This window comes from Pelmatolapia mariae, linkage group LG17 (assembly GCF_036321145.2).
Source record: "Pelmatolapia mariae isolate MD_Pm_ZW linkage group LG17, Pm_UMD_F_2, whole genome shotgun sequence".
In the NCBI taxonomy this organism is placed as follows: domain Eukaryota; kingdom Metazoa; phylum Chordata; class Actinopteri; order Cichliformes; family Cichlidae; genus Pelmatolapia; species Pelmatolapia mariae.
In genome coordinates, this window is record NC_086242.1 from 33,451,015 (window position 1) to 33,471,016 (window position 20,002).

General features: G+C 40.0%; 1 protein-coding gene across 3 annotated transcripts in view; it reads right to left on the reverse strand.

The window, feature by feature from the left end:
* Positions 1-20,002, reverse strand: part of kank4 (KN motif and ankyrin repeat domains 4) — an 81,944-nt gene that overhangs the window by 36,049 nt on the left and 25,893 nt on the right. The window contains exon 1 of one of the 3 annotated variants that reach the window (XM_063500764.1): positions 12,423-12,648. The exons of the other annotated variants lie outside the window; for them this stretch is intronic. The gene's annotated coding sequence lies outside the window, so the exon portion shown is untranslated. Of the gene's footprint in view, positions 1-12,422; positions 12,649-20,002 lie in introns of those variants that run through there. 3 annotated transcript variants of the gene reach the window in all.

Below are 20,002 nucleotides of genomic sequence, written 5' to 3' on the forward strand. Positions count from 1 at the left end.
GTGTCTGTGTGTTCTGCCTCTGGGCTAAAAGGTCTAACCCTGCAACGATCACACACTGTGTAACACTGTAATATTTACTGGAGGACTCAAAATTACCCACCCCCTCCGCAGTGCTGCCACATGAGACTGGATCACACTACTTTCAAGGTGCTCCAGACTATCATATCTGTGAAATTTATCAAGTAAACCCCCAAGTTATCTCAGTCTGGCTCAATAACAGAAAGCAGTCTAATGAGTAAACCCAGCCTAGCCCGGTTGGCTCTATAGTGTAAATGAGGTAAATATTTGACTGCCTTTAAATAGGCTAACTGCCCAGGCTAATGGGTCCTATCTCTTATCTCACTCCTGCACCGATTCCTCAGTCCAACAATGCTAATTCCTCTCTCCACGAGTGTGTGCAAACTTCTACTTGAGAGCTGCTCGACATCACAGCATGCAAAGAAAGAAAAAAAAAATCCAGCATGTCATATGAGCAGTGTTGGGCATAATGTGTGCAAAGTAATCAGATTACATTGTTTTTGTAACTCAGTAAATTAAATCATCACACTAAAGTTACAGTTGAGTTACATAAGTTCATCAAAAAAAAAAAAAGGGCATCAAAGGCAACCTTTTACTGTGCACTTCTGTAACAATCAGCTGACTTCAGCTAGTATGGAGTGAGGAGGCTAAAGTGTACACCTTCTCAGGAGTGGAGAAATCAATATTACTTTCCAGCTGAGCAGCCAAAGCTTGATTTTCAGCAGGTGACAAAAGCAGTGATGAGCAGTCAGGCTTGTAGCGGTGCGTTAAGTCTACCTGTACCTGTTTCAAAAATAAAGTCACAGTGGTCAAAACATTTTTCTGTGATCCACCTCAACTCTGCCGTTAGTTTGGTGATAAAACTTCAAAGCTAAAATGAAGCTCTTCTAGGTATCCTCATTAATTAAGCATCATCCATCATATTTATCATCAATTATATAAACTATTCATCATATATTACTTTCTTATTGCTTACTTTCTTATTATTAAGCACTTGGTGACAGTGGGAAGGAAAAAAGCCTGTTTAACAGGAAGAAACCTCTGGTTGTTGGTGTACTTTTTAACTGTATTATTGTGTAATACATTACTTTTTTTTTTAAAGTAATGACTCTAACATTGCACAAGAGCACACAAATATATCGATAGGCCCAGAATCTTTATGGGGATATATATCGTGGTAGCAACATCAATCTGTATGCGATGGTCTATCCTTTTCTCTGGCCAAAAGGGTACATTTTAAATTCTGGACACTAGCACTGATTATACTTAAACTGCTAATGTGAACTTTAAACCACTTTGCTTGTTTTGATGATGCTGTTTCGAATGACTAAGTGAATTTAAGAGAGGCACAACATGGGAGTGTGTTGTATTTAAATATTAATGATTTTTTTAAACCTATTAAGGGTGTTGACTTGCACAAGGAACCTTTGTCAAACATGAACTCAGACAATATTCACAGTTTCTGTGGCTAAATCCCTCTCGAAATATGTCTAACACACTGCACACAATCAGCTCACATCCTTTCATCTAAAGCAGCGGACTGAAAGAGGGTGTGATGCAGCCTAGGGGGTTAAACTTCTCCCTTCCCAATCACATGAACCTCTCCTGTCAGGAGGTATCAGATCCCACCTCAGACCCTAAGGACTTCTCGAGGAATCACTCCTCCCCTGTCTTTTCATTATATGTTGCAGTGATGTTGTCTGTCCATCTTGGTTCCTCTTGTGTTAAAACAAAAGAAAAATGTAGCTTATAAGTGCAGGCAAAGTTTGTGGAGTGAGCTGTTGCCTCAAGAGAGGTTCAAATAACTTAATATTACATTCATGCACAATTTAAGAGCAGCAGGAAATCAACACGTGGATATGTGCAGCACCCTCAGTAATGAATTTCACGTGGTTCATGCCCTTCTCTTCATGTACAAGGTCTTAAATAATCAGACCCCATCCTATATTAAAAACCTTATAGCACATACTTGGGCTTCCTAAGGGGGGGCTTTCCATGATCCGCTGAACATATTAATCTCTGGCTCTCTTCCACAGTGTGTTTTTTGTTCTGTCTTCTTCCTCTCACCCGCAACTTGTCGCGGCAGATGGCTGCTCCTCCCTGAGCCTGGATCTTCCTGTTAAAATTGAGTTTTTTCTCCCCACTGTCACAAAGTGGTTGCTCATAGCATTTGATTGTTGTGGTTTTCTCTGTATTATATTAATGTCTTAACCTTAGAATATAAAGGTAACTGTTGTTATAATTTGCAACTGAAGTGATCTGAATTGAATTGAACTGTATGAACCATAATAATCATAATTATTCAACTGGCCAACACTCATGAGTGGGGCATTTGTGACAAAGTCTTTTGTATATCAACAGTCTCGGTTTTCCAGCCGAGGTAAAAACACGCAGTTAAAATGTTAAAACAACACAAGGCAGTATTATGTAAAGTCTGACACCCCAGGATTCTGCAAATGTATGTTTTTAAATACGTGTGGCTGTGTGTAAGTGTGAGAACATAAAAATGCTTTAACTGCTGCACTCCACTGTTCAGAATAACAGCTTCGACTCATATACTGAATGTTTTCACAACGGTGGGAGTTACAAAGATAAAAAGTCTGCAAACAAAAGTATTTGTTACATGCAGCCTGTAGTTACAACTAATCTTTAGTGGTCACCACCAGGCACTGAATTCATAACTCACTATTACCTCATGCAAGCCTTCAGCTCACCTCTGATTGGATCACAATGTCAAATATTTTGACTTAGCATACATTTTTTTCATCATCGCAGTTCTGGGAACAGCAATTAAAATATTTAGATTATACTGTTAGGAACATTCCTGCTAATCAGTTTAAATGTCTGCTATGTCTCGCAAAATAATTTTATATAATATTGTTACAGTTTTAGCAAACTGGCAGCCTGGGATTTATGCCAAGTCTTGCAACACACAATTATCCATGCAAGTGTCGTCTGCAGTATGTGTATGCGTGTGTCTGAGTGGGTTCAAGTGTGAAAAACCAAAAACTGTTTTTACTGGCAAAGCTCACAGTTCTCAAACCACTTCCAGCAGCTTTGAGCCTTCTGGAAATAAAAGTTCTCTTCTCAAAATAAACTAAATCGTCATCTACTCCCAAAGTTTTCAGTTTTTATTCGTATACTGTGCTTTCGCACCAGGGTCTGGAAATATGAGTCAGTTTTTATACATTAAACTGGGAAGATGACATGTAGGAAAATGGTTCATAGTCAAATTTCACAATTATGAAATGTAACTTGGCAGCAAAGTACGATTTATTAAAAACAAATTTCAGACTCATTTGTTTTGTTAGGGGAGTTTTCATCCAGTTAATCTACCTTTTCACAAGGCCTTGCTTTCCTAATATGTAATAAATATTATTTTGCATCTGTGAGCCATGGGTAGACTTGCACTTCTTTTCACAATACTGCACTATCCCACATTATTCAAGCAAGAACGATTTACAGTTTTTAGCAAATATGTTGGCTCACCAAAACTTTCAAACTGATTTTAATTTATAGTCGCATCGCTTTTCCAGTGTTTGAAATGCATGTCGTGTGTATGCATAATTGAAGCCATACATCACTGCTTCAGTGTGCACACAGTCTGAAGGTCCAGTCCATATATAGTCTAGACTAACCTTGCAGCACCAGCTGATGATATTAAAGGCCGTTACCCCCACCAAAAAGAATGTGTGCTTTGTTTTCATTGTTCTTGTTTTCTCATTCTTTCATGGAAATCACACATGTAGACACAGACAAGAATAACACCCAAGATAAACACTTTGCGAAGTGCTGCTGGAAGATTCTACTAGCCCCCTTTTTAGCCCCACAAAACTTTTCCTTACTTGTCATACACTCCTCGAATAAATTAAAGGAACAGATAAAACACTAAAAATCAGACCTCTTATGCTGAAAACCTCTTATTTGAAAAAAAAAATCATGCTCCATGATTTTTTAGGAATTAAAGGATGACACAACTCTTGATAGAAATGAACATTTTTAACCAACAGATGGCTGAATTCACCCTGAAAATCAAAGTGAACAAAATTATGTGGCAGGCTAGTCCATTTTGTGGAAATTTAATTGCAACAACTCAGTAGTTTGTTTGGCCCCCATGTGCTTGTATGCATGGCCACAATGTTGGGACATGCTCCTCATGAGATTACTGATGATGTCCTGGGGGATCTCCTCCCAGATCTGGACCACTGCATCACTGAGCTACCGGACAGTCCTACGTGTAACCGGGCGGCACTGAATGGATTGAAACATCCTATTTCAAAATAAATAAATATATAGGTTCTATTGGATTTCAGTCAGGCGTGCCGGGGGGCAATCAATGGTATCAATTCCTTGATCCTGCAGGAACTGCCTGCATACTCTCGTCACAAGAGGCTAGTTCCAGGAGGAATCCAGCATCCACTTCACCAGCGTAGTGTCTGACAATGGGTCCAAGGATTTCCTTCCGATACTTAATGGCAGTCAGGGTGCAGATGCCGATCCTGTAGACGTCTGTGTGTTCCTGTATGGATATGTCTCCCCGAACACAACACCAAACAAGTCATGCTGAATGATGTTACAGGCAGCAGGCAAATGCCATTCAGACTCCATGGTGTCGGGCAAAGGGCCCACTAGATGACATTAGTCCCTGAGTCCACACTCATGAAGTTTGTTTCTGATTGTTTGGTCATAAATGTTAACATATTAACACCAGTGGCCTGCTGGAGGTCATTTTTTATAGCTCATCCTGTTCCTCCTTGCACAAAGGAGCAGATACTGGTCCTGCTGATGAGTTACTATGGCCCTGTCCAGCTCTCCAAGTAACTGCCTGTTTCCCAAAATCTCCTCCATGCTCTTGAGACTGTGCTGAGAGACACAGCAAACCTTCTGGCAACGGCACATATTGATGTTCCATCCTGGAGGAAATGAACTACCTGTGCAACCTCTGCAGGGTCCAGGTATTGCATCATGCTACAAGTAGTGACACTGGCCCTAGCCAAATCCAAAACTAGTGAAAAACAGAAAAGATAAGTAGGGAAAACTTGTTAGTGGCCTCCTTGTTGCACCTGTTGTTAATTTCATTAACACCAAATTAGCTAAAACTGATTAACAACCCCCTCTGCTACTTTACTGACCAGATCTATATCCCAGAAGTTTAACTGACTCAATGCTCTACTTTAATGTTTCTGAACAGTGTATTTTTGGCGAGCCTCTGTTACTTTGTGTATTCCAAGGAGAAGTGTAGAGAGGCAGCAAATGCTGAATTCATTAACGCTAAAAATGTCAAAATCTTGACAAAAATCATTCAAGAGTGAAATAAAGCACCACTCTTGACATTATGCCCACCGACTGAGCATTAAATCAGAATTTCTCCATCTATCTCACATCAAAAGACACAGACAAGAACACCAAGAGTGAGTGTAGCGTTGTACCTACAGGTAGGGATGCAACCACTGCAAATTAAGCAGCTGCAATAATGTAATCAGTTCCAGGCTGAATCCCCTTAATGCAGCTTGTTTTTAACTCTTATTAAAAAGTTGAAGCAATGCCTGGGCAAATTCTGTCTGTTCAAGAGTAGCAGCAAATACTCATGACTAAGATGGTTTTAAAATAGGAAAAACAGTGAAACGAGCATCAAAATTGGAATCAGAATACGTTAATAATGACCAGGACTTTCCACTCTAAACAAGTGTGTGTTTGTATTGCTGGGCTATGGTTAGCAGACAGACATCCTGAGGAAGGCCAGTTTCTGATAAGGCCATTAGGCAGGGAAAAGACTGTTTATATGTTGTAACAGAACTGACCACAGAGCGGACGTCACTGCTCAAGTGGAAACGATCTGAGCTATCTTGAACACTGTGTGTGTATGAGAGAGACAGAGTGCTACAGAATGAAGACTGCAGATTAAAATCAATAACTATCACTCTTTTCTTGACTTTCCAATTAAATATGGTGAGATTGCCGAGAGAATACAAAAACTACCGACAGCCGCCAGTGCTACCCCTCAGCCTGCTGGTACACACACCCACGGTGTCCTTTTCAAAAACCTACATTGCCTTGTTCTCAAGTTATCGCATTCACAAGATTTTCAGAAAACTTACTTTGGCTTTTAGGTCGAGGTCACTGAGATTCAAACTCATCCAAGATTTTTAGTAGATGTATCAATTTGAAAATCATAGATGACTTTCTTCTTGAGTTATTGCATTCACAAGATTTTCAGAAAGCTTGACCTCTGTTCTTGACCTTCAGGTCAAGCTCAGTGAGATTTGAACTTGCCTGAGATTTTCAGTAGATACACCTGTGGTATTAATTTGAAGCCAGTTGCTGCCCGCCCGGCGGGGTGACGACAATACCCCATCATACTTTTATGGCTGAGGAGTAAAAGTGAAAAATACTGCATGCCTTACTTCAATCCTCATTCTTTTCACCATTTCATGTAGATATGGTTGCTATGTTACTATGTCAGCAAACAGTCACAACAACAGGTTGAGTACTGAAAGCTGTCATTTGTAAAATAGTCCAGCTCTACATTTCTGTTATTTCAGATTCATTTAGATTTGCCAGATGCTTTTCTTTGTATGCTACGAGAGCACATTTCCATGGTTTGCCCATTTATTTTACGCTCTCACCGGAGCCTCAAAAGAGTTACTACAATCCACAATTTCTGCTAAATCAATAATCCTTTCTAGCTGTCCCGGAGAGACTTCATTAGAACAAATAAATTGGGGAAGCGTATGCACATGTACTGAGGTCAGACCAGTGCATATCAACTGCTTTTAACTGTTTCTCACTATGAAATTTAAACAACTAAAATGAGCTGGGAAAAAGTGCAATACAGGCCAGCACCGAAACTTTATTTTTGGATTAAATTCACTTTAAAAGGCTTCCAACCCTTTTACTGTGTTACTTTAAGTGTAAGTGAGCATGAAAGCCTCATTTAAATTCATTTTATTATGCTTTCATTTGAATCAATGAAGCACAAATCACCTAAATCACTTCTTTTTTTATTTGTTTGCCATTCAATCCAATACACGATGTTTATCAGTTTATGAGCTCGCATGTTTCCATCAGCTCGCTCGCTACATGTCCAGTGTTCATTGATTTCTGAGGAGGCACTCTCCGGTGATTGCTGGCAACAGTGCAACTTCAGCATTAGTTTCTTGTCGAATGCCTCCCTGCCTTAAAAAAAAAAACTCGTGTCACTCTCTGACTTTTTGAGATAGTTTTCTGATTTGAAAGGATGGAGAAAATCTGCATAAAAGTGTGAAAAAGGCAAAAAGAAAAAGCACAAACTGACAAAAAAAAAAAGAAAGAAACACAGATTTATCATCAAGTGTGGGTGAAGTATGGCCGAGCAATAAGCTGATTGCTTCCCACAGACAGTCTCTTCTAAAGGCCTGAACTCTGCTGGCCTGTGTGGGCGAAGGAATATACAAACTAAATGCTGGTTTCTAATATCACTAATTAGCATAACATAGAAGAAACCAAATCTAAAGAGCACAAAGCATGGAGGAAGAACATTTATACAGTAGTTTATGTGTTTATTTATCTGTGTTTCACTGTAGAAGCACAGTGTGTGTTGTTTTTCTCCTTCTTGGTATCTAGCCATAGGTATTCCTGCCCATGAATCAGCATCAAAGCCACAAAAACTTAAACAATAACCAGAACTGACAGCCGGTGTATCTGAACCTCCCGCCTATCATGGGAAAGGTGTAGGTTATGTATGCAAACACATGCAACGATATGAAAGCAGTTAAGACTGAACCTGCAGCAGAGATGAAAACAGTCTGTGCTGTAGACAACATTACACATGGTGATTGTATAACAGCAAATCAGTCTCAGTCTACATTTAGATTTATTTTCAGAAATAAATCAAAGCCTGTTTCAAGTCTTTCCATGTTGATTTTCACCACACTGTGAGATGGACAGAAAGCAACAGATGCTGGGAAAGTAGGAAATCAATCTAGGAACATATGCTTTGGAAAATGCTTTGCAGTGATGTTATCAGCCTAAAAATACAGAATAATGACTCTGGAGTCTCAATTGCAAAACAAAAATGCACACTTCCTAATGCCAAAAGAGCTCTGACCCATCCGGGGCACGGACGTGGGACCTCTGGGTTGTCTTGGTTTCAGCATTTCCAGCGGTGTGCTCAATTCAACCGGGATCGGGGGAGTTAAGAAGCCAGGTCAGGTCATGGTCATAGAGCCACTAATTCATGGTGTGGCAGGATGCACTCTCCGATTACGGCACTCGTCATCATCCTGAAGCGTCATTCCTTGAATGCATGCCATTGCAATGGGGAATGTGTTAGGTCTGCAACAATATAGGTGGGTGGTAACAACCATAAGAACGCCAGCATCATGTTACATTGAAACAAGATGATTCACTTCACCTGTTAGTGCTTTAAATGTTGCAGAGATCTGGGAAATGATCTGGCAGGCTGATCTGCAGCAAGTCCTCCAAAGCAAATAGCAAAATATGTTGTTTGCCCATGCTGTCTAGAGCGGCACATTCAACCTAATTAGGCTTTTTTTTTTTTTTTTGTCTTAGTCTGACACCCCTAATAGTGGGACACAATTTCCCTGTACCTTCCAAAACTGTTCTAAATCTATTTTTTTGACACTACAGTAAGGTTTGTGCAGAACGAGCTATACAGACTTGCTAAACTGTTGCTCAGGTGAAAATCCTCCATCCACTACACCCTCCTCCCAGTATGGCTATTGTTGCTGGATAAACAAATGCTCCTCTGCTTCCATTATAACAACTACTGCTGTAAGACTATTTTGTGACAACAAGATTTTTCTATTACATAAAAATTTCTAATAAAGCTTAAAAAAGCTTGCAAACTTGCCCCGTATAATGTTGCTCTCACTGAAATCCACAGAGATTAAAAGTAGGGTAAGTAATATGGCGATATGTATAAAAGGTATAATATTATTTGCTTTACTTTGATTGTGCTAAGTATGTTACATGAACCATGCCACACACCACAGCACCTACACTGTCCATCTGCAGCCGAGCACATCTGAGCTCGCTCTGTGCCACACTGTACACGTGGAATACAGCGGTGTTAGCCAGGAGGCTGCGTCAGCTCTCTCACCACATGCAATTTGTTGTTGAGTCTGATGGGAAGCTACACGGGGTCGCGAACTTGTCTGAACAGTTCCCAGGAATCTCCCCTTACATAAGTGAAAATGGGGTAGGGGGTATGTGGGTTATGTGTGGGTCAGAGGTGTGTTGATGCTAAAGGGGTTAAATCCATTCGTTTGGTCTTCCTTCTGTAAGAGTATCTATGACGTCCTAAGATTTTACAGATAGGACAACTAAACATTATGATCGCCATCAAAAGGCTTCAAGATGTGGCACTTAATCGCACAGTAATGAGGCCAAATGATTATAAAGACAAACATAATTTTGTACAACATATCTCACAGACTGCATCTCCTGCTTCAGACCACTGAATAGTGCTCACACAAAGCAGAGCCATTTTTATCCGCCCTGAGGGAGTCCTTTGTGTGAATGTAATGTTTTCCTTTGAGTTTAAAAGGGAAAAACCATGAGATAGCGTGTACATAAATCTCTATAATTCAAACAAAATGTTCTATATAAAAAAAAAAACTGAGGCCACATGTTGGGATGACTTTGGGGATTTGCATAATTGCTGATAACAATGGGAGTAATTTCTTTGGGTAAATAAAATGTCTTTTGTGGGATTTTATTTCTGGTATGGTTCCAGTTACACACAAATGAAAACGTGAACTCGGGCATTTTACTCCCACTCGCTGTTTTTTTTTAAATTGCTGAGAGGAGAGGAGAAAAAATACAAGAGCGTCAAAGAGGGGCAGTGCTGGTGACTAACCTCGTTTTGAGCTTTCTACCATGTACTTCAAGGGTTCACGCCTGGCTCATAGCCCTTTTTCGCGTGTCATACCCGCTCTCTTATCTTTCCTGACACTCTCCATGGTTCCCCATCTTAAAAAGCCTGAATGTCAGACTAATCTGGAAGATGGAAGTGCAACCAAGGGGAGAGGTTTTTGTTTATCGGCATTGTTGAGAAACAGCTGCCAACAGCTATGAAACAGTGAGTCAGCGCCGAACCCTTCTATTTCTTTGACCTCATTCTTTCTCCACCTGTATTTCTTTCTATGCTTTTCTTCTCTTTTACCATTATATGTCTTGCCACATAGGGAAGCACACTAAGTACAGCTGAACGCTGCAGGCAGAAGGACTGCACAAAGAGCAACAGCAAGCTATTCTACACGAGTTGGGAACAAGGGCCACCACACAGCTGAGAAGACAGAAGTCATAATAGGCAAAGAACTTCTTAGGGGTGGAGTGAAAATGATTAAAGCCATCCACTGCAGCCATTGTCAGGCTTCTTACTCTACGGTATGCCCCATTATGGTTCCCTTTCTTGTTCAAGACAACTTCCAAGCAGCATTTTGCCCAAAGCGTTAGCGCCAATCAGCAATACATTCACTTTTTTGGAGGAGTTTATGCAAGTGTCTTTATAGCCTTCAAAGTTTTCATATGCCAAAATCCTTCTCTGTAGACAAAGGGCTGCGTAGATGCACACAAACAGCAGTTGATGAATCCTTAAGTTAGCAGCAGAGCTAACTTTAGCTAACCAGAAGTACCTTTCCTCCCAGACATTTACAGACATTTGGGGTCAATCTGTCTCTGCTAGATTGTGGTTTCAGATACATTAACACCTTTTGGAAGGCTTTAATAGCATTTACAGTAGAGTATAGTAGTAGAGAGTAGGGTTGGGCAATAAGTAAAAATTTTCCAACCGACAATTGTCAGTCCAATAATCGACGATGGGCGATACGCGCATGCACAGACTTTTTGATGGGTGGAGCAATGTAATCATGCACGGACTGATTTGGGCGTTTACAACACAGAAGTCCAAACATGGATGAACTAATTTCCCCCCAAAATTTGGGCTGTCAGCGTTAACACAGTCATCACGATTAAAATTTTTAACGCGCTCAACCCATCTGGAGCGCAGAATGAACAAACTTTGGACAAACTGCCCGAAATGTGTTGACAGAGACATTTCAGGGATTTTGACTCAGTCTACGCTCCAGACGAGTTAAATGTTAATCGCGTTAGTCGTGATGACGGCGCGTTAACGCTGACAGCACTAAAAAAATATATAAAGTTGCCCATTTGGGATGAAAGAGGTAAACCTAAGGATGTAACCAAAGCGGTGTGCCGCTTGTGCAGACGTATAGTGCGAGCAAAGTACTCAAACACGACTAACTTGCATGAGCATGTACGTGTCCACCATCCGGCTAAGTATGCTAAGCTATCGCCAGCTTCTGCAGCTCCATCAACAAGCATTTGGGCGCACTCTGAGGAGGGGGCATTTGCTCGCAGATGAAAGAGGTTGCTGTTAAAACAGCGCTATTATTTTTTTTTCTTCTGTTGACTGCTTTTATTAGCCCTATCATTATTAGCAAACTTACTCATGGGGCAAATAAATAAATAAATCATAAAAACGATTGCCGATGGGCTCAGCCTATCGTTGATATATTCGTCCAATCGCCCAACCCTAGTAGAGAGTAGATTTTCTCTACCTTTCTCTACCTGTTTTATATGGTGCTGAAGTGGCAGAGGAATCACCTTCCACAGTTACTCACCGTCCACTGGTGTATCAACTACTCCACACCAGAAGTACACATTTATGGGACACGAGTTAATGGTGCAAGTGCTTCTTCACTGAACTTATTCTCGAGATCAAACTGAAACAGAGAGTGCAAACACAGTTCAAAGAGAACAGACATTCATCACAGCGCAGAGGGGAAATGAAACCACATACTAAACAGGGAAAGGAAGAAATAAAATGACAGACTGACAAGATGGAGATGAGGGGATGCTGATTATTGGCCGTGCCTGTAATGCACAGATTGGACTCATTTTGACAGCAGAGCTTTTAATTTTCTTCCCCCTCTCACTGCCAACTGAGATAATGGCAGGGTGACAGCATGGTATATTTGGTATTTTCCAGAACATCTCAAAGGGACTTTTGAACACACTTTTTTTAAATTAAATTATTAATTTCTGTGAGGGATGTGCTGCTTCTTTCTCAACTTTTTTCTTTCTAATCACGTCTGTGCAATCGCTTTAATTAACTAAAGTTTTTCTAAGTGCTTTTGATCTTGCGCTGTAAGCGCTTTCAGTGGGTTCTGACCAACCCTCATTCAGCCCCTGCAGCAAAATGTAGCTACTCAATTTTAAAATGCTGCACCATCCATCTGTCTGTCTCTGTGTTAGCTGCGTAAGACTGGCTGGACACGGGTTTTCCAAAAAAAAAGAAGAAAATGCCCACCACCATAAACCAAAACAAACAGCAGCTTGAGAACACGCAGTAAGTGCACAAATAAGAGGAATACACTCACAGATGTGGAGGATCTGAGACACAGTCGAACAATGGAGACATCATTTCACCTCACAGTCCCCTGCAGCTGAATCCCAAAATATCATCAACCCCAAATCTATCAAAACAATGTGTCCTACAGGGGTACCTGCTTCTCTGTAGCTAAACCCCCGCTCAACTCGCCTCATTCTGTCTCTCCCTGTCTCATAGAAGTCGTCTATCTCTGCAGTACCATGGGGGTGAACTGGGATTCCTCTTAGTGACAAAAAAAAGAGGCTTTATCCCTTCTTAAATACATGCAAAGGGGTGGAGTGGAAGTGAGACACAATGCTGTAGTAAAGACATCTTATGTTTATTTGGAAAACTGTCAACACTCCCAGTTTTCCGATGCCAAAGCAAATATTTCACAGCAGATACGAGGGTCTGAGACAATGGCTCGCCATCTCTCCGGTCACGAACGGGCCAGCCTATCCTGTTAGATAAAGTTCACTACATGAAATGTGATCGGATAAAAGCAGATTTGTGAACTGTTAGGAACACGACAGACCCCAACAGATCACAGCACAGAAACATGAAAATCCTGGGTGAAAATTTTTTAAATTCCTTCCAGTTCTGGTCTGAGTGCCTCGCTGAAAAATAAGAAATGCAATATCAGAGCTATAACACATTCAGAGCACTACAGTGACTGAGACCGCACCCAACATGGCAGCTGTAAAATTTATTGGGAAATAATAACACCAATTAAACTGGGCTGAAAACAAACATGCTTTACTTGCTGCAACCATTCTGGTTCAGAAGAGCAATTCTAAAATCATTTTCAGTGTAAAAAACTAAATGTCACTTCTTTGCCTTTAGCAAAAATGTATCCCACAGTTTATCTGATGCTGATGTCAGGCTTTAGCATTTTGTGCTGGATCACAATGGTTTCTTTCAAGGTTACAACTTTTTTACAATTAAAATCCCTCCACTGTTGTAAATCATGAGAATAAAAGGACCCGATTTCAAGCAAAAGGGCTTGTGTCAAGGCTGATTTGTGACAGAAGGATAGCAGCAAGAGTAAAAGAGAAGGTTTACTTTATGATAGTGAGACATGCTACGATGTATGGTTTGGAGATGTTGATACTAACAAAAGGAGGCAGAGCTGGTGGTAGTATAGCTGTAGATAAAACGTTTCACTAGGAGTGGCCAGGAGAGACAAGATTAGTAATGAGTATATCAGAGGGACAGCTAAGGCTGAGCAGGTTTGGAAACAACATTAGAGAGGGAAGGCCGAGATGGTTTTGACGTGTGCAGAGGAGGGATAAGTACTGGACAAAAGATGTTTCGTATGGAGCTGCCAGGAACAAGGAAAAGAGGAAAACCACACAAAAGGTTCATGGATGTACTGAAGGAGGACACGAGGAGGTTTGGGGTGACAGAGGAAGTAGGAAGGGAGAGGGTGAAATGGAGGCAGACGATCTGCTGTGGCCACCCCTTAAGAAATCTATTTGAAAGAGTCCCTTTTTAGCAAGTGTATTGACCAAACAAGTGTAAGGTCCCTTGTCTATGCCCTGATATTATGGAGGTGGGTTTAATGTTGTGTAGGAGATATACAATGGGGGAAATAACGATTTGATCTTCTGCTGAATTTCTAAGTTTGATCACTTACAAAGAAATGAACACATACATTTATTAAAGTCGCTCCCACAGACTGTTTTTGTGCCCATGTGGCAGACAGATTATAGTCACTCAATCAATCAAGCAAGCAATTACAGATATTCCCGATCTCAATCCGTTATGTGTATGTGTATAAAGCACACCTGTCCATAGAATCATTTTCTTCCATTCCAACCTCTTCACCAACATGGGCAAAACCAAAGAACTGTCAAAGGACGTCAGGGACAAGATTGCAGACCTGCACAAGGCCGTAATGGGCTACAAGGCTATCATCAAGAAACTTGGTGAGAAGGTGACAGGTGCTGGTGCAATCAATCAAAAACACGCCAAACAGAATTGTTGAATATGACCCAAAGTACACAAACGCCACAATCAAGAACAGAGATGGAAAAATTATGCTTTGGGGCTGTTTTTCTGCTACAGGTGAATAGTTGGGTCCGTGTACTGTAAAATCTTGGATGAAAAACTTCCTTTCCTCAGCCACAACACTGAAAATGGGTCATGGATTGGTCTTTCAGGATGACAACAACCTAAAACATACCACCAAGGCAACAAAGGAGTGGCTAAAGAAGAAGAACATTAGGCAAACCAACTCAAGTTTAACTCCTCTTCTCTCTTCTTCTTACTTTATCCTAATGAGCAGAAAAAAACTACTTTGGAGCTCTGTACCACCCAACTCTGGCTTTGAAGTACTATTTTTTCTCACCTCGTTAACTCCAGCTATTTTAATCATCAGACCATTTTTGCTTTGCCACAAGCAAAATCAAAAATCTCAAAATACAACATTTCAGTCACATTATGTCATAAAGCGTGAAATATGATAATGCAAATAAGAAAACGTTTTCTCTGGGGAAAATGGATTTTCCACTGAGTTCCGACTTTGGCATGATCCGTCATTTTTGCATCTTGCCAAACTGAGATAAAGAAAGTGCTGGTCAGTGGGTTCTAACTGCATCAGAGCTTTCTCGTATCTTGTATTTGTTGATATGGTATAAATTTCTGGTTTAAAGTGTTAATATTTAGGCATGTTAGAAGATTAAAAGATTTAAAAAAAAAAAAAAAGAAAAGGTGAAGGCAACAGCCTGCCATCTGTCATCTTAGTTTGGGACAAAAAGTGATGATGGATGGACAGCAGATCTGTAACTTTACTCCTTCATTGCTTAAGAATATTAGTTACAGCCTGGAAAAACACAAACAAATACCAGCCCAGTGGCAGAAAGATTTACATAATACAAGAAAGAAACAACATTAAGATCAGGATGATTGATGAGGTTATCAAAAAGCACAGAGAGTGAAATGATAAAGCTGGAATAAGAAGCCAAACACCAGCTATACATTTTGCATTTAAGTATAAAAGTGAGAAAAACACCATCAATTCTATAAAAGAAAAAATACAGAAATTAGCTTTTAGTGCCTCATTAGCCACCAGTCTTTATCAGGTCTGACTTCAGAAATGCTGCAGTCATTTATAAACCCGTCAAAAACAATGAACTATATAATGTACTATTGAGGAGTATGTGCAATTGCAAAAACATGTAGTTTGAACAGTTAATGGAAGATTTTTTTTTTTTTAATGTCTATTTCAACAGCTTTAATCTTTGCTAACACCAGATGTGGCAAACATGTGAGGTCCTCAGAGATGTGGATGCCTAGTAACCTGAAAGTGGTGGTAGGCAACTGCCAACCCATTGATGTGAATGGGCATGTCTGTACCACCTTCCTTTTTCCTGTAGTCCACTACAAGCTCTTTGGTCTTAAAAGTGTTAAGGAGCAGGTCCATGTCAGTGTACAACACAACCAGGTGCCCCACATCCCCCTATAGGCTGTTTCATCATTGCAGATGATACCAGCACACTATGGTATCATCTGCAAACTTGAGAGAGCAGGAATAGAGGAAGGGGTTCAACAGACAGCCTTGGGGCTGAATGATGACCGAGGAAATGCTGTTGCCCAGTCTGACCTGCTGGGGTCTATTTGTCAGAAAGTCCAATATCTCTGGGTAGTCCCAAGGTATTGAGTTTGCATTTGGTTTTTAGTTTTGTTAGGGTTTAAGTTTCGGTTTTCACTTACTCTTGAGTATCGCAAGCCTTCAGTTCTGTTTATACTTTATTTCTACTTTGTATTTGTTATTTAATTAATCCTTTTTCCCTGTGTCTTCTTCCCAGTTTTCAGTTATTGTTACTCATTTTTGTAGTCAGTTTCCTGTCATATCTTACATTTAGTTTTACTTCCTCTTTTTTTCTCATTGTCATTGAATGTCTTCACCTGTGGGATTAACCTCGCCTGTGTCTTGTTCCTCCAGGTGTTTCCACTTCTTTGATTACCATATGTGTATAAATAGTCCCATCCTTCCCCTCATCATGGTCCCGGTGTACGTTTGTTTGGCTTTGTTTCTCCCTGCATTTTCTTTGAAAGTTTTGAATTTAGAGATGACTGCCCTCTTGCACTTTTGTTCAAGCTAAATAGTTTTTCCAATTCCTGTCTGCTTTTGTGTCCTTATTCCACATCTCATGAAACAAAGAAAAAACTATGAAACTGGATTAATGCTGAAGCACCTGAAAATGAGTTGATGCGTAAATCTAATCCTTACAGATATTAATTGTTTTTGTTTATGCATGTTGGATAATAACTGAGTAGTAAGTGTTTAGATGTAAGTGGAATTATATAATCAGTTCACAATCTTTTACAAAGCTCACAAAGCTTTTTTTTTATTTTCCAAAACTTTTTTGCCATTTAAAACACTGGGTTAATTAGCGTTTGTGGTTTTTGTTATAACTGAGTTTGTTTCTGGATAGAAAACAAGAAAAAATAGCTTTGGATCTAGTGAAATGTGTTTTGGAACGATTTTCGCACATTTCACTTTAAGTGTTGCCAAATGATTTATTCTTTCTGTGCTGCCAAACACAGAAGTTTGTTTTTTCAAAAGTTTTGCTTTCATTGGGTGTTTACTTTTATTTTTGCTCACAGTTAGTATAGATTTTTGCACAATAAGCTCCACGGGGTTGGGAAATGGTCAAAGTTAGAGTTCAAATTTCATTTCAATCACAAATTTTTCAATCACATTTTTTGGCAAAATTTAACCCGTCTTCTGAGATGTATTCAGTAATACAGACCTAGTGACCACCACATACTGTATTAGCATTGGTCTTTCCAATCTCAACCTATATGAATGTCTAATCGGCCTGAATAATATGAAAATACCTGTGTTTATGGATCATAAAAGTGGATCTGCTGGTGGTTGTACATGAAATTGTTCCTTGCTTTTAAAGATAAGAAGCAAAAAAAAGGGTCCAAGATATCATGTTAAATAAAACCTCCAGCAGACACAAAAATTGAAAACAAGAAACATTCTGACCCACAGCTTGCAGGCTCTGTCAGCTCACACTGTCAGTCCAATCTTATTGTCTTCAGTCTGTCTCCTTCTGTGCCTGCTGCTTTCCCCTCTCTCTGATCTTTTTTTTTTTTTTTCATTTTTTCCCTTCTCATATCGTCTTTTGTACTTTAAAGCCCAGCTTGTTTCCTCTTCTACCACATACAAGCAGTTAAATCATTCACATCTATTTAATTCTATAAGTAGTGTTTGGAGCCGAGTATTTTGTTAAGTTGAAATTATTGACATTTTAGTTGGTTTCAGAAAGATGTTTTTTCATGAAATGGTCAGATGAACAATTGCACCATTTAGGTTATTGAATAGTTTGCTGCCTATGTTATTCCTGTGCATGTCTTCTGTATTGATGTAAATACATGGACATGTTTGCTTCTTAATCACTCATCTATTGGGTTGGAGCCCATTCACGCTGTTCTTTTTGTGCGAAAGGAAGGGTAGACTCCAGACAGGTCACCTGTCTACTACAAGGCAGACACCAGACCATGTTATTAAAATAAATCCCCCGTTTCATTCATACTATGATGACTTTAGAACTACTGAAAGCCTAACATGCTTGTCTTTGTACGGTGAGGAAAAGGCTGGAATACCCAGAACCTATACAAACACATGGGGAACATACAAACTCCACAAGCAAAGGCCCCAGGTGGTGGCTGACAGATTCAAAGCCAGGGCCCTCCTGATGTGAGGTGACAGTGCAAACTGCTGCACCACCGTGCAGCCATGTATACTTCTCCTCTTTCTAAAAATAGCAGCTTTCAAGTTAAACTTTTCTTAAGCTGTTGGATTGTTTATAATGATTTCGTTTGGAATTAAAAAAATTGGGCATACAATCAGCGCTATTGTTTAGGTATGTCACTGTGCAGCAATAAGCACACGGTGCACCTGTAGCACAGAGAAGTCCAAATGAATTGTGTTCAGGCTGGCTTAGCTTATAGCCAATTGATCTTCCTGTCACAGGTACATGATGAGAATGGGAACATGGATCAGTGCCTTCTTAACACCAGTGTGTGGGACGACTGGCAGAAGTCCAAACATAACTCTGACTTATTAAAAATTTTGGAAAGTTCTAAAGTCTCCTTGAAATATTTAACTAATTGGTGTAAACAACAATAATACACATATGGGCAGGAGCTCGCAACAGGCTAGACAAGGTGCCCTAGTCTCAGCTTAATCCTTGCTTGAGGTTTTGCAGAGGTCAGACACTCTGATAGTCAATAACATAAAATTCTTCCATGGTCCCTAAGCAGATCCTGTGTGAATTCCATGTAATGGATATGAAGAGCCAAGGCATTGATTCCAAGGGCAGCTTTTATTCTGCTATAAAACCAAAGAATGAAACACAGATAGCCAGCGTGAGAGAAGAAGGAGGGAGTATTCCCTGAGCAAAGCAATGATATCAAATTAAATCTGCCTCCCACTCCTCTCCTTAAACCCCCATCCACCCACCCCATCCACTTTTTCCTACAAGAAGAGGGTTCCCAAGGTCACTTTCATTCTCTTTTACTCTCGCTCTCTTTCTCACACACACACACACACACACACACACACACACACACACACACACACACACACACACACACACACACACACACACACAAAATCAAGTACAGACACATAAAGAGACGGATAGATACCATTTCCGCTCTGGGATTCCTGCTTAATTATTCACTGCCGCGGTCATGTGACTGCAACATTCACATACGAGCATTTAAAGATGCCCGTAAGGATGCATTTTATGCATCAGTCATGCTGGGTGGCATGGATGAAATCATTATAATATATTATTAAAAGGGCATTAGGATATATTTCTAAATCAATATACACTGTGATGAGCAGGGTGAAACAAGCACTGCTGTCAGTTTACCGACCCCTTCGCTGCAGGCTCATTGATCCTTTTGTTAATTGTTGGGAATTCTTTTTTTTCTCAAAAATCGACAGTGTGCCTTATTTATGAATTCTGGTTGTGCTTAATGACCGCGAACCGATTTTATGTGGTACACAGCGCTCAGAAACCTTTCAAAAAATGTTTTGGTACGACTTTGGTAAGCTACGAAGCTGGACTGCTTGATGGATTGTTGGAGCATTACGGCTACCGAGGAGCCTCGCGGAGTAATACGTACTCTGCTTCAACGTAATATTACTGTACTGTGTGCGTATAAGGACCACAAATGTCACCTGTTAAGAGACATGGTTACAAAGAGGATTTCAAACTCAAGGCTGTCAGTCACGCAGTAGAACTTGGGAACAGAGCAGCGAAATCTGTCTGTCTTTGTTATTATGCTCAGCGTCTTTTAGTTTACATTTTGACTGCACAATTGTGAGCTTTTTGTTATGCACAAAAACAACATTATTTTATTTTATTTATGGAGCATTATTATTTAATAAATGCTGATAATTTATTTCTGAGTAATTTTTTCTTGTACATCTACGCTGTATGATAATAAAAGTGCTTATGTGAGATCTGGGACACAGCTTTGACTAAGAACTCTCTTTTTGTTGTTACTTTACGGCTTTAAAAAATATCCAGATATATATCGTATATTGCCATCCAGCTAAAG